Raw genomic sequence first — 12514 nt, forward strand, 5'->3', positions numbered from 1 at the left:
CCTGATAGCACCTTCTCTGTGCCTGGGAAGCAGAAGTGTTCACATTGCTTCGCAGAATCGCCTTTGTGCAGAAAACACTAACACTTGTTCAGAACAAAAGAAAGCACAGAGCCCCAGATTCTATGTTGTCCTGGAGAGCTTGCAGAGCACTGGGGAAAGGCAGGGAGGGAATTCCCTGCTAGCACCTTCTCTGTGCCTGGGAAGCAGAAGTGTTCACATTGCTTCGCAGAATCGCTTTTGTGCAGAAAACACTAACACTTGTTCAGAACAAAAGAAAGCACAGAGCCCCAGATTTGCTGTTGTTCTGGAGAGCTTGCAGAGCACTGGGGAAAGGCAGGCAGAGAATTCCCTGCTAGCACCTTCTCTGTGTCTGGGAAGCAGAAGTGTTTACATTCCTTCGCAGAATCGCCTTTGTGCAGAAAACACTAACACTTGTTCAGAACAAAAGAAAGCACAGAGCCCCAGATTTGCTGTTGTTCTGGAGAGCTTGCATAGCACTGGGGAAAGGCAGGCAGAGATTTCCCTGCTAGCACCTTCTCTGTGCCTGGGAAGCAGAAGTGTTCACATTGCTTCGCAGAACCGCTTTTCTGCAGAAAACAGTAACACTTGTTCAGAACAAAAGAAAGCACAGAGCCCCAGATTTGCTGTTGTTCTGGAGAGCTTGCAGAGCACTGGGGAAAGGCAGGCAGAGAATTCCCTGCTAGCACCTTCTCTGTGTCTGGGAAGCAGAAGAGTTCACATTACTTCGCAAGAATCGCTTTTGTGCAGAAAACAGTAACACTTGTTTAGAACAAAAGAAAGCACAGAGCCCCAGATTTGCTGTTGTTCTGGAGAGCTTGCAGAGCACTGGGGAAAGGCAGGCAGAGAATTCCCTGCTAGCACCTTCTCTGTGCCTGGGAAGCAGAAGTGTTCACATTGCTTCGCAGAATCGCTTTTGTGCAGAAAACACTAACACTTGTTCAGAACAAAAGAAAGCACAGAGCCCCACATTTTATGTTGTCCTGGAGAGCTTGCAGAGCACTGGGGAAAGGCAGGCAGGGAATTCCCTGCTTGCACCTTCTCCGTGCCTGGGAAGCAGAAGTGTTCACATTGCTTCGCAGAATCGCTTTTGTGCAGAAAACACTAACACTTGTTCAGAACAAAAGAAAGCACAGAGCCCCAGATTTGCTGTTGTTCTGGAGAGCTTGCAGAGCACTGGGGAAATGCAGGCAGAGAATTCCCTGATAGCACCTTCTCTGTGCCTGGGAAGCAGAAGTGTTCACATTGCTTCGCAGAATCGCCTTTGTGCAGAAAACACTAACACTTGTTCAGAACAAAAGAAAGCACAGAGCCCCAGATTCTATGTTGTCCTGGAGAGCTTGCAGAGCACTGGGGAAAGGCAGGGAGGGAATTCCCTGCTAGCACCTTCTCTGTGCCTGGGAAGCAGAAGTGTTCACATTGCTTCGCAGAATCGCTTTTGTGCAGAAAACACTAACACTTGTTCAGAACAAAAGAAAGCACAGAGCCCCAGATTTGCTGTTGTTCTGGAGAGCTTGCAGAGCACTGGGGAAAGGCAGGCAGAGAATTCCCTGCTAGCACCTTCTCTGTGCCTGGGAAGCAGAAGTGTTCACATTGCTTCGCAGAATCGCTTTTGTGCAGAAAACACTAACACTTGTTCAGAACAAAAGAAAGCACAGAGCCCCAGATTCTATGTTGTCCTGGAGAGCTTGCAGAGCACTGGGGAAAGGCAGGCAGAGAATTCCCTGCTAGCACCTTCTCTGTGTCTGGGAAGCAGAAGAGTTCACATTGCTTCGCCGAGTCGCTTTTGTGCAGAAAACAGTAACACTTGTTTAGAACAAAAGAAAGCACAGAGCCCCAGATTTGCTGTTGTTCTGGAGAGCTTGCAGAGCACTGGGGAAAGGCAGGCAGGGAATTCCCTGCTTGCACCTTCTCCGTGCCTGGGAAGCAGAAGTGTTCACATTGCTTCGCAGAATCGCTTTTCTGCAGAAAACACTAACACTTGTTCAGAACAAAAGAAAGCACAGAGCCCCAGATTTGCTGTTGTTCTGGAGAGCTTGCAGAGCACTGGGGAAAGGCAGGCAGAGAATTCCCTGCTAGCACCTTCTCTGCGTCTGGGAAGCAGAAGTGTTTACATTACTTCGCAAGAATCGCTTTTGTGCAGAAAACACTAACACTTGTTCAGAACAAAAGAAAGCACAGAGCCCCAGATTTGCTGTTGTTCTGGAGAGCTTGCAGAGCACTGGGGAAAGGCAGGCAGAGAATTCCCTGCTAGCACCTTCTCTGCGTCTGGGAAGCAGAAGTGTTTACATTACTTCGCAAGAATCGCTTTTGTGCAGAAAACACTAACACTTGTTCAGAACAAAAGAAAGCACAGAGCCCCAGATTTGCTGTTGTTCTGGAGAGCTTGCAGAGCACTGGGGAAAGGCAGGCAGAGAATTCCCTGCTAGCACCTTCTCTGCGTCTGGGAAGCAGAAGTGTTTACATTACTTCGCAAGAATCGCTTTTCTGCAGAAAACAGTAACACTTGTTTAGAACAAAAGAAAGCACAGAGCCCCAGATTTGCTGTTGTTCTGGAGAGCTTGCAGAGCACTGGGGAAAGGCAGGCAGAGAATTCCCTGCTAGCACCTTCTCTGTGCCTGGGAAGCAGAAGTGTTCACATTGCTTCGCAGAATCGCTTTTGTGCAGAAAACACTAACACTTGTTCAGAACAAAAGAAAGCACAGAGCCCCAGATTTGCTGTTGTTCTGGAGAGCTTGCAGAGCACTGGGGAAAGGCAGGCAGGGATTTCCCTGCTTGCACCTTCTCCGTGCCTGGGAAGCAGAAGTGTTCACATTGCTTCGCAGAATCGCTTTTCTGCAGAAAACACTAACACTTGTTCAGAACAAAAGAAAGCACAGAGCCCCAGATTTGCTGTTGTTCTGGAGAGCTTGCAGAGCACTGGGGAAAGGCAGGCAGAGAATTCCCTGCTAGCACCTTCTCTGCGTCTGGGAAGCAGAAGTGTTCACATTGCTTCGCAGAATCGCTTTTGTGCAGAAAACACTAACACTTGTTCAGAACTAAAGAAAGCACAGATCACCAGATTTGCTGTTGTTCTGGAGAGCTTGCAGAGCACTGGGGAAAGGCAGGCAGAGAATTCCCTGATAGCACCTTCTCTGTGCCTGGGAAGCAGAAGTGTTCACATTGCTTCGCAGAATCGCCTTTGTGCAGAAAACACTAACACTTGTTCAGAACAAAAGAAAGCACAGAGCCCCAGATTCTATGTTGTCCTGGAGAGCTTGCAGAGCACTGGGGAAAGGCAGGGAGGGAATTCCCTGCTAGCACCTTCTCTGTGCCTGGGAAGCAGAAGTGTTCACATTGCTTCGCAGAATCGCTTTTGTGCAGAAAACACTAACACTTGTTCAGAACAAAAGAAAGCACAGAGCCCCAGATTTGCTGTTGTTCTGGAGAGCTTGCAGAGCACTGGGGAAAGGCAGGCAGAGAATTCCCTGCTAGCACCTTCTCTGTGCCTGGGAAGCAGAAGTGTTCACATTGCTTCGCAGAATCGCTTTTGTGCAGAAAACACTAACACTTGTTCAGAACAAAAGAAAGCACAGAGCCCCAGATTCTATGTTGTCCTGGAGAGCTTGCAGAGCACTGGGGAAAGGCAGGCAGGGAATTCCCTGCTAGCACCTTCTCTGTGCCTGGGAAGCAGAAGTGTTCACATTGCTTCGCAGAATCGCTTTTGTGCAGAAAACACTAACACTTGTTCAGAACAAAAGAAAGCACAGAGCCCCAGATTTGCTGTTGTTCTGGAGAGCTTGCAGAGCACTGGGGAAAGGCAGGCAGAGAATTCCCTGCTAGCACCTTCTCTGTGTCTGGGAAGCAGAAGTGTTTACATTCCTTCGCAGAATCGCCTTTGTGCAGAAAACACTAACACTTGTTCAGAACAAAAGAAAGCACAGAGCCCCAGATTTGCTGTTGTTCTGGAGAGCTTGCATAGCACTGGGGAAAGGCAGGCAGAGATTTCCCTGCTAGCACCTTCTCTGTGCCTGGGAAGCAGAAGTGTTCACATTGCTTCGCAGAACCGCTTTTCTGCAGAAAACAGTAACACTTGTTCAGAACAAAAGAAAGCACAGAGCCCCAGATTTGCTGTTGTTCTGGAGAGCTTGCAGAGCACAGGGGAAAGGCAGGCAGAGAATTCCCTGCTAGCACCTTCTCTGTGTCTGGGAAGCAGAAGAGTTCACATTACTTCGCAAGAATCGCTTTTGTGCAGAAAACAGTAACACTTGTTTAGAACAAAAGAAAGCACAGAGCCCCAGATTTGCTGTTGTTCTGGAGAGCTTGCAGAGCACTGGGGAAAGGCAGGCAGAGAATTCCCTGCTAGCACCTTCTCTGTGCCTGGGAAGCAGAAGTGTTCACATTGCTTCGCAGAATCGCTTTTGTGCAGAAAACACTAACACTTGTTCAGAACAAAAGAAAGCACAGAGCCCCAGATTTTCTGTTGTTCTGGAGAGCTTGCAGAGCACTGGGGAAAGGCAGGCAGGGAATTCCCTGCTTGCACCTTCTCCGTGCCTGGGAAGCAGAAGTGTTCACATTGCTTCGCAGAATCGCTTTTCTGCAGAAAACACTAACACTTGTTCAGAACAAAAGAAAGCACAGAGCCCCAGATTTGCTGTTGTTCTGGAGAGCTTGCAGAGCACTGGGGAAAGGCAGGCAGAGAATTCCCTGCTAGCACCTTCTCTGCGTCTGGGAAGCAGAAGTGTTTACATTGCTTCGCAGAATCGCTTTTGTGCAGAAAACACTAACAATTGTTCAGAACTAAAGAAAGCACAGAGCCCCAGATTTGCTGTTGTTCTGGAGAGCTTGCAGAGCACTGGGGAAATGCAGGCAGAGAATTCCCTGCTAGCACCTTCTCTGTGCCTGGGAAGCAGAAGTGTTCACATTGCTTCGCAGAATCGCCTTTGTGCAGAAAACACTAACACTTGTTCAGAACAAAAGAAAGCACAGAGCCCCAGATTCTATGTTGTCCTGGAGAGCTTGCAGAGCACTGGGGAAAGGCAGGGAGGGAATTCCCTGCTAGCACCTTCTCTGTGCCTGGGAAGCAGAAGTGTTCACATTGCTTCGCAGAATCGCTTTTGTGCAGAAAACACTAACACTTGTTCAGAACAAAAGAAAGCACAGAGCCCCAGATTTGCTGTTGTCCTGGAGAGCTTGCAGAGCACTGGGGAAAGGCAGGCAGAGAATTCCCTGCTAGCACCTTCTCTGTGCCTGGGAAGCAGAAGTGTTCACATTGCTTCGCAGAATCGCTTTTGTGCAGAAAACACTAACACTTGTTCAGAACAAAAGAAAGCACAGAGCCCCAGATTCTATGTTGTCCTGGAGAGCTTGCAGAGCACTGGGGAAAGGCAGGCAGAGAATTCCCTGCTAGCACCTTCTCTGTGCCTGGGAAGCAGAAGTGTTCACATTGCTTCGCAGAATCGCTTTTGTGCAGAAAACACTAACACTTGTTCAGAACAAAAGAAAGCACAGAGCCCCAGATTTGCTGTTGTTCTGGAGAGCTTGCAGAGCACTGGGGAAAGGCAGGCAGGGAATTCCCTGCTTGCACCTTCTCCGTGCCTGGGAAGCAGAAGTGTTCACATTGCTTCGCAGAATCGCTTTTCTGCAGAAAACACTAACACTTGTTCAGAACAAAAGAAAGCACAGAGCCCCAGATTTGCTGTTGTTCTGGAGAGCTTGCAGAGCACTGGGGAAAGGCAGGTAGAGAATTCCCTGCTAGCACCTTCTCTGCGTCTGGGAAGCAGAAGTGTTTACATTGCTTCGCAGAATCGCTTTTGTGCAGAAAACACTAACAATTGTTCAGAACTAAAGAAAGCACAGAGCCCCAGATTTGCTGTTGTTCTGGAGAGCTTGCAGAGCACTGGGGAAATGCAGGCAGAGAATTCCCTGATAGCACCTTCTCTGTGCCTGGGAAGCAGAAGTGTTCACATTGCTTCGCAGAATCGCCTTTGTGCAGAAAACACTAACACTTGTTCAGAACAAAAGAAAGCACAGAGCCCCAGATTCTATGTTGTCCTGGAGAGCTTGCAGAGCACTGGGGAAAGGCAGGGAGGGAATTCCCTGCTAGCACCTTCTCTGTGCCTGGGAAGCAGAAGTGTTCACATTGCTTCGCAGAATCGCTTTTGTGCAGAAAACACTAACACTTGTTCAGAACAAAAGAAAGCACAGAGCCCCAGATTTGCTGTTGTTCTGGAGAGCTTGCAGAGCACTGGGGAAAGGCAGGCAGAGAATTCCCTGCTAGCACCTTCTCTGTGCCTGGGAAGCAGAAGTGTTCACATTGCTTCGCAGAATCGCTTTTGTGCAGAAAACACTAACACTTGTTCAGAACAAAAGAAAGCACAGAGCCCCAGATTCTATGTTGTCCTGGAGAGCTTGCAGAGCACTGGGGAAAGGCAGGCAGGGAATTCCCTGCTAGCACCTTCTCTGTGCCTGGGAAGCAGAAGTGTTCACATTGTTTCGCAGAATCGCTTTTGTGCAGAAAACACTAACACTTGTTCAGAACAAAAGAAAGCACAGAGCCCCAGATTTGCTGTTGTTCTGGAGAGCTTGCAGAGCACTGGGGAAAGGCAGGCAGAGAATTCCCTGCTAGCACCTTCTCTGTGCCTGGGAAGCAGAGTTGTTCACATTACTTCGCAAGAATCGCTTTTCTGCAGAAAACAGTAACACTTGTTCAGAACGAAAGAAAGCACAGAGCCCCAGATTTTATGTTGTCCTGGAGAGCTTGCAGAGCACTGGGGAAAGGCAGGCAGAGAATTCCCTGCTAGCACCTTCTCTGTGCCTGGGAAGCAGAAGTGTTCACATTGCTTCGCAGAACCGCTTTTCTGCAGAAAACAGTAACACTTGTTCAGAACAAAAGAAAGCACAGAGCCCCAGATTTGCTGTTGTTCTGGAGAGCTTGCAGAGCACTGGGGAAAGGCAGGCAGAGAATTCCCTGCTAGCACCTTCTCTGTGTCTGGGAAGCAGAAGAGTTCACATTACTTCGCAAGAATCGCTTTTGTGCAGAAAACAGTAACACTTGTTTAGAACAAAAGAAAGCACAGAGCCCCAGATTTGCTGTTGTTCTGGAGAGCTTGCAGAGCACTGGGGAAAGGCAGGCAGAGAATTCCCTGCTAGCACCTTCTCTGTGCCTGGGAAGCAGAAGTGTTCACATTGCTTCGCAGAATCGCTTTTGTGCAGAAAACACTAACACTTGTTCAGAACAAAAGAAAGCACAGAGCCCCAGATTTGCTGTTGTTCTGGAGAGCTTGCAGAGCACTGGGGAAAGGCAGGCAGGGAATTCCCTGCTTGCACCTTCTCCGTGCCTGGGAAGCAGAAGTGTTCACATTGCTTCGCAGAATCGCTTTTCTGCAGAAAACACTAACACTTGTTCAGAACAAAAGAAAGCACAGAGCCCCAGATTTGCTGTTGTTCTGGAGAGCTTGCAGAGCACTGGGGAAAGGCAGGCAGAGAATTCCCTGCTAGCACCTTCTCTGCGTCTGGGAAGCAGAAGTGTTTACATTGCTTCGCAGAATCGCTTTTGTGCAGAAAACACTAACAATTGTTCAGAACTAAAGAAAGCACAGAGCCCCAGATTTGCTGTTGTTCTGGAGAGCATGCAGAGCACTGGGGAAAGCCAGGCAGAGAATTCCCTGCTAGCACCTTCTCTGTGCCTGGGAAGCAGAAGTGTTCACATTGCTTCGCAGAATCGCCTTTGTGCAGAAAACACTAACACTTGTTCAGAACAAAAGAAAGCACAGAGCCCCAGATTCTATGTTGTCCTGGAGAGCTTGCAGAGCACTGGGGAAAGGCAGGGAGGGAATTCCCTGCTAGCACCTTCTCTGTGCCTGGGAAGCAGAAGTGTTCACATTGCTTCGCAGAATCGCTTTTGTGCAGAAAACACTAACACTTGTTCAGAACAAAAGAAAGCACAGAGCCCCAGATTTGCTGTTGTTCTGGAGAGCTTGCAGAGCACTGGGGAAAGGCAGGCAGAGAATTCCCTGCTAGCACCTTCTCTGTGCCTGGGAAGCAGAAGTGTTCACATTGCTTCGCAGAATCGCTTTTGTGCAGAAAACACTAACACTTGTTCAGAACAAAAGAAAGCACAGAGCCCCAGATTCTATGTTGTCCTGGAGAGCTTGCAGAGCACTGGGGAAAGGCAGGCAGAGAATTCCCTGCTAGCACCTTCTCTGTGCCTGGGAAGCAGAAGTGTTCACATTGCTTCGCAGAATCGCTTTTGTGCAGAAAACACTAACACTTGTTCAGAACAAAAGAAAGCACAGAGCCCCAGATTTGCTGTTGTTCTGGAGAGCTTGCAGAGCACTGGGGAAAGGCAGGCAGGGAATTCCCTGCTTGCACCTTCTCCGTGCCTGGGAAGCAGAAGTGTTCACATTGCTTCGCAGAATCGCTTTTCTGCAGAAAACACTAACACTTGTTCAGAACAAAAGAAAGCACAGAGCCCCAGATTTGCTGTTGTTCTGGAGAGCTTGCAGAGCACTGGGGAAAGGCAGGTAGAGAATTCCCTGCTAGCACCTTCTCTGCGTCTGGGAAGCAGAAGTGTTTACATTGCTTCGCAGAATCGCTTTTGTGCAGAAAACACTAACAATTGTTCAGAACTAAAGAAAGCACAGAGCCCCAGATTTGCTGTTGTTCTGGAGAGCTTGCAGAGCACTGGGGAAATGCAGGCAGAGAATTCCCTGATAGCACCTTCTCTGTGCCTGGGAAGCAGAAGTGTTCACATTGCTTCGCAGAATCGCCTTTGTGCAGAAAACACTAACACTTGTTCAGAACAAAAGAAAGCACAGAGCCCCAGATTCTATGTTGTCCTGGAGAGCTTGCAGAGCACTGGGGAAAGGCAGGGAGGGAATTCCCTGCTAGCACCTTCTCTGTGCCTGGGAAGCAGAAGTGTTCACATTGCTTCGCAGAATCGCTTTTGTGCAGAAAACACTAACACTTGTTCAGAACAAAAGAAAGCACAGAGCCCCAGATTTGCTGTTGTTCTGGAGAGCTTGCAGAGCACTGGGGAAAGGCAGGCAGAGAATTCCCTGCTAGCACCTTCTCTGTGCCTGGGAAGCAGAAGTGTTCACATTGCTTCGCAGAATCGCTTTTGTGCAGAAAACACTAACACTTGTTCAGAACAAAAGAAAGCACAGAGCCCCAGATTCTATGTTGTCCTGGAGAGCTTGCAGAGCACTGGGGAAAGGCAGGCAGGGAATTCCCTGCTAGCACCTTCTCTGTGCCTGGGAAGCAGAAGTGTTCACATTGTTTCGCAGAATCGCTTTTGTGCAGAAAACACTAACACTTGTTCAGAACAAAAGAAAGCACAGAGCCCCAGATTTGCTGTTGTTCTGGAGAGCTTGCAGAGCACTGGGGAAAGGCAGGCAGAGAATTCCCTGCTAGCACCTTCTCTGTGCCTGGGCAGCAGAAGTGTTCACATTACTTCGCAAGAATCGCTTTTCTGCAGAAAACAGTAACACTTGTTCAGAACGAAAGAAAGCACAGAGCCCCAGATTTTATGTTGTCCTGGAGAGCTTGCAGAGCACTGGGGAAAGGCAGGCAGAGAATTCCCTGCTAGCACCTTCTCTGTGCCTGGGAAGCAGAAGTGTTCACATTGCTTCGCAGAATCGCTTTTGTGCAGAAAACACTAACACTTGTTCAGAACAAAAGAAAGCACAGAGCCCCAGATTTGTTGTTGTTCTGGAGAGCTTGCAGAGCACTGGGGAAAGGCAGGCAGAGAATTCCCTGCTAGCACCTTCTCTGTGTCTGGGAAGAAGAAGTGTTTACATTCCTTCGCAGAATCGCCTTTGTGCAGAAAACACTAACACTTGTTCAGAACAAAAGAAAGCACAGAGCCCCAGATTTTATGTTGTCCTGGAGAGCTTGCAGAGCACTGGGGAAAGGCAGGCAGAGAATTCCCTGCTAGCACCTTCTCTGTGCCTGGGAAGCAGAAGTGTTCACATTGCTTCGCAGAATCGCTTTTGTGCAGAAAACACTAACACTTGTTCAGAACAAAAGAAAGCACAGAGCCCCAGATTTTATGTTGTCCTGGAGAGCTTGCATAGCACTGGGGAAAGGCAGGCAGAGAATTCCCTGCTAGCACCTTCTCTGTGCCTGGGAAGCAGAAGTGTTCACATTGCTTCGCAGAATCGCTTTTGTGCAGAAAAAACTAACACTTGTTCAGAACTAAAGAAAGCACAGAGCCCCAGATTTTATGTTGTCCTGGAGAGCTTGCAGAGCACTGGGGAAAGGCAGGCAGAGAATTCCCTGCTAGCACCTTCTCTGTGTCTGGGAAGCAGAAGAGTTCACATTGCTTCGCAGAATCGCTTTTGTGCAGAAAAAACTAACACTTGTTCAGAACAAAAGAAAGCACAGAGCCCCAGATTTTATGTTGTCCTGGAGAGCTTGCAGAGCACTGGGGAAAGGCAGGCAGAGAATTCCCTGCTAGCACCTTCTCTGTGCCTGGGAAGCAGAAGTGTTCACATTGCTTCGCAGAATCGCTTTTGTGCAGAAAACACTAACACTTGTTCAGAAGGAAAGAAAGCACAGAGCCCCAGATTCTATGTTGTCCTGGAGAGCTTGCAGAGCACTGGGGAAAGGCAGGCAGAGAATTCCTTGATAGCACCTTCTCTGTGCCTGTTCACATTGCTTCGCAGAATAGCTTTTGTGCAGAAAACAGTAACACTTGTTCAGAAGGAAAGAAAGCACAGAGCCCCAGATTTTATGTTGTCCTGGAGAGCTTGCCGAGCACTGGGGAAAGGCAGGCAGAGAATTCCTTGCTAGCACCTTCTCTGTGCCTGGGAAGCAGAAGTGTTCACATTGCTTCGCAAGAATCGCTTTTGTGCAGAAAACAGTAACACTTGTTCAGAAGGAAAGACAGCACAGAGCCCCAGATTTGCTGTTGTTCTGGAGAGCTTGCATAGCACTGGGGAAAGGCAGGCAGAGATTTCCCTGCTAGCACCTTCTCTGTGCCTGGGAAGCAGAAGTGTTCACATTGCTTCGCAGAATCGCTTTTGTGCAGAAAACACTAACACTTGTTCAGAACAAAAGAAAGCACAGAGCCCCAGATTTGCTGTTGTTCTGGAGAGCTTGCAGAGCACTGGGGAAAGGCAGGCAGAAAATTCCCTGCTAGCACCTTCTCTGTGTCTGGGAAGCAGAAGTGTTTACATTGCTTCGCAGAATCGCTTTTGTGCAGAAAACTCTAACAATTGTTCAGAACTAAAGAAAGCACAGAGCCCCAGATTTGCTGTTGTTCTGGAGAGCTTGCAGAGCACTGGGGAAAGGCAGGCAGAGAATTCCCTGCTAGCACCTTCTCTGTGCCTGGGAAGCAGAAGTGTTCACATTGCTTCGCAGAATCGCTTTTGTGCAGAAAACACTAACACTTGTTCAGAACAAAAGAAAGCACAGAGCCCCAGATTTTATGTTGTCCTGGAGAGCTTGCAGAGCACTGGGGAAAGGCAGGCAGAGAATTCCCTGCTAGCACCTTCTCTGTGCCTGGGAAGCAGAAGTGTTCACATTGCTTCGCAGAATCGCTTTTGTGCAGAAAACACTAACACTTGTTCAGAAGGAAAGAAAGCACAGAGCCCAAGATTCTATGTTGTCCTGGAGAGCTTGCAGAGCACTGGGGAAAGGCAGGCAGAGAATTCCTTGATAGCACCTTCTCTGTGCCTGTTCACATTGCTTCGCAAGAATCGCTTTTGTGCAGAAAACAGTAACACTTGTTCAGAACGAAAGAAAGCACAGAGCCCCAGATTCTATGTTGTCCTGGAGAGCTTGCAGAGCACTGGGGAAAGGCAGGGAGGGAATTCCCTGCTAGCACCTTCTCTGTGCCTGGGAAGCAGAAGTGTTCACATTGCTTCGCAGAATCGCTTTTCTGCAGAAAACACTAACACTTGTTCAGAACAAAAGAAAGCACAGAGCCCCAGATTTGCTGTTGTTCTGGAGAGCTTGCAGAGCACTGGGGAAAGGCAGGCAGAGAATTCCCTGCTAGCACCTTCTCTGTGCCTGGGAAGCAGAAGTGTTCACATTGCTTCGCAGAATCGCTTTTGTGCAGAAAACACTAACACTTGTTCAGAACAAAAGAAAGCACAGAGCCCCAGATTCTATGTTGTCCTGGAGAGCTTGCAGAGCACTGGGGAAAGGCAGGCAGGGAATTCCCTGCTAGCACCTTCTCTGTGCCTGGGAAGCAGAAGTGTTCACATTGCTTCGCAGAATCGCTTTTCTGCAGAAAACACTAACACTTGTTCAGAACAAAAGAAAGCACAGAGCCCCAGATTTGCTGTTGTTCTGGAGAGCTTGCAGAGCACTGGGGAAAGGCAGGCAGAGAATTCCCTGCTAGCACCTTCTCTGTGTCTGGGAAGCAGAAGTGTTTACATTCCTTCGCAGAATCGCCTTTGTGCAGAAAACACTAACACTTGTTCAGAACAAAAGAAAGCACAGAGCCCCAGATTTGCTGTTGTTCTGGAGAGCTTGCATAGCACTGGGGAAAGGCAGGCAGAGATTTCCC

The sequence above is a fragment of the Strix aluco genome, chromosome 15, assembly GCF_031877795.1.
Source record: "Strix aluco isolate bStrAlu1 chromosome 15, bStrAlu1.hap1, whole genome shotgun sequence".
Classification (NCBI taxonomy): domain Eukaryota; kingdom Metazoa; phylum Chordata; class Aves; order Strigiformes; family Strigidae; genus Strix; species Strix aluco.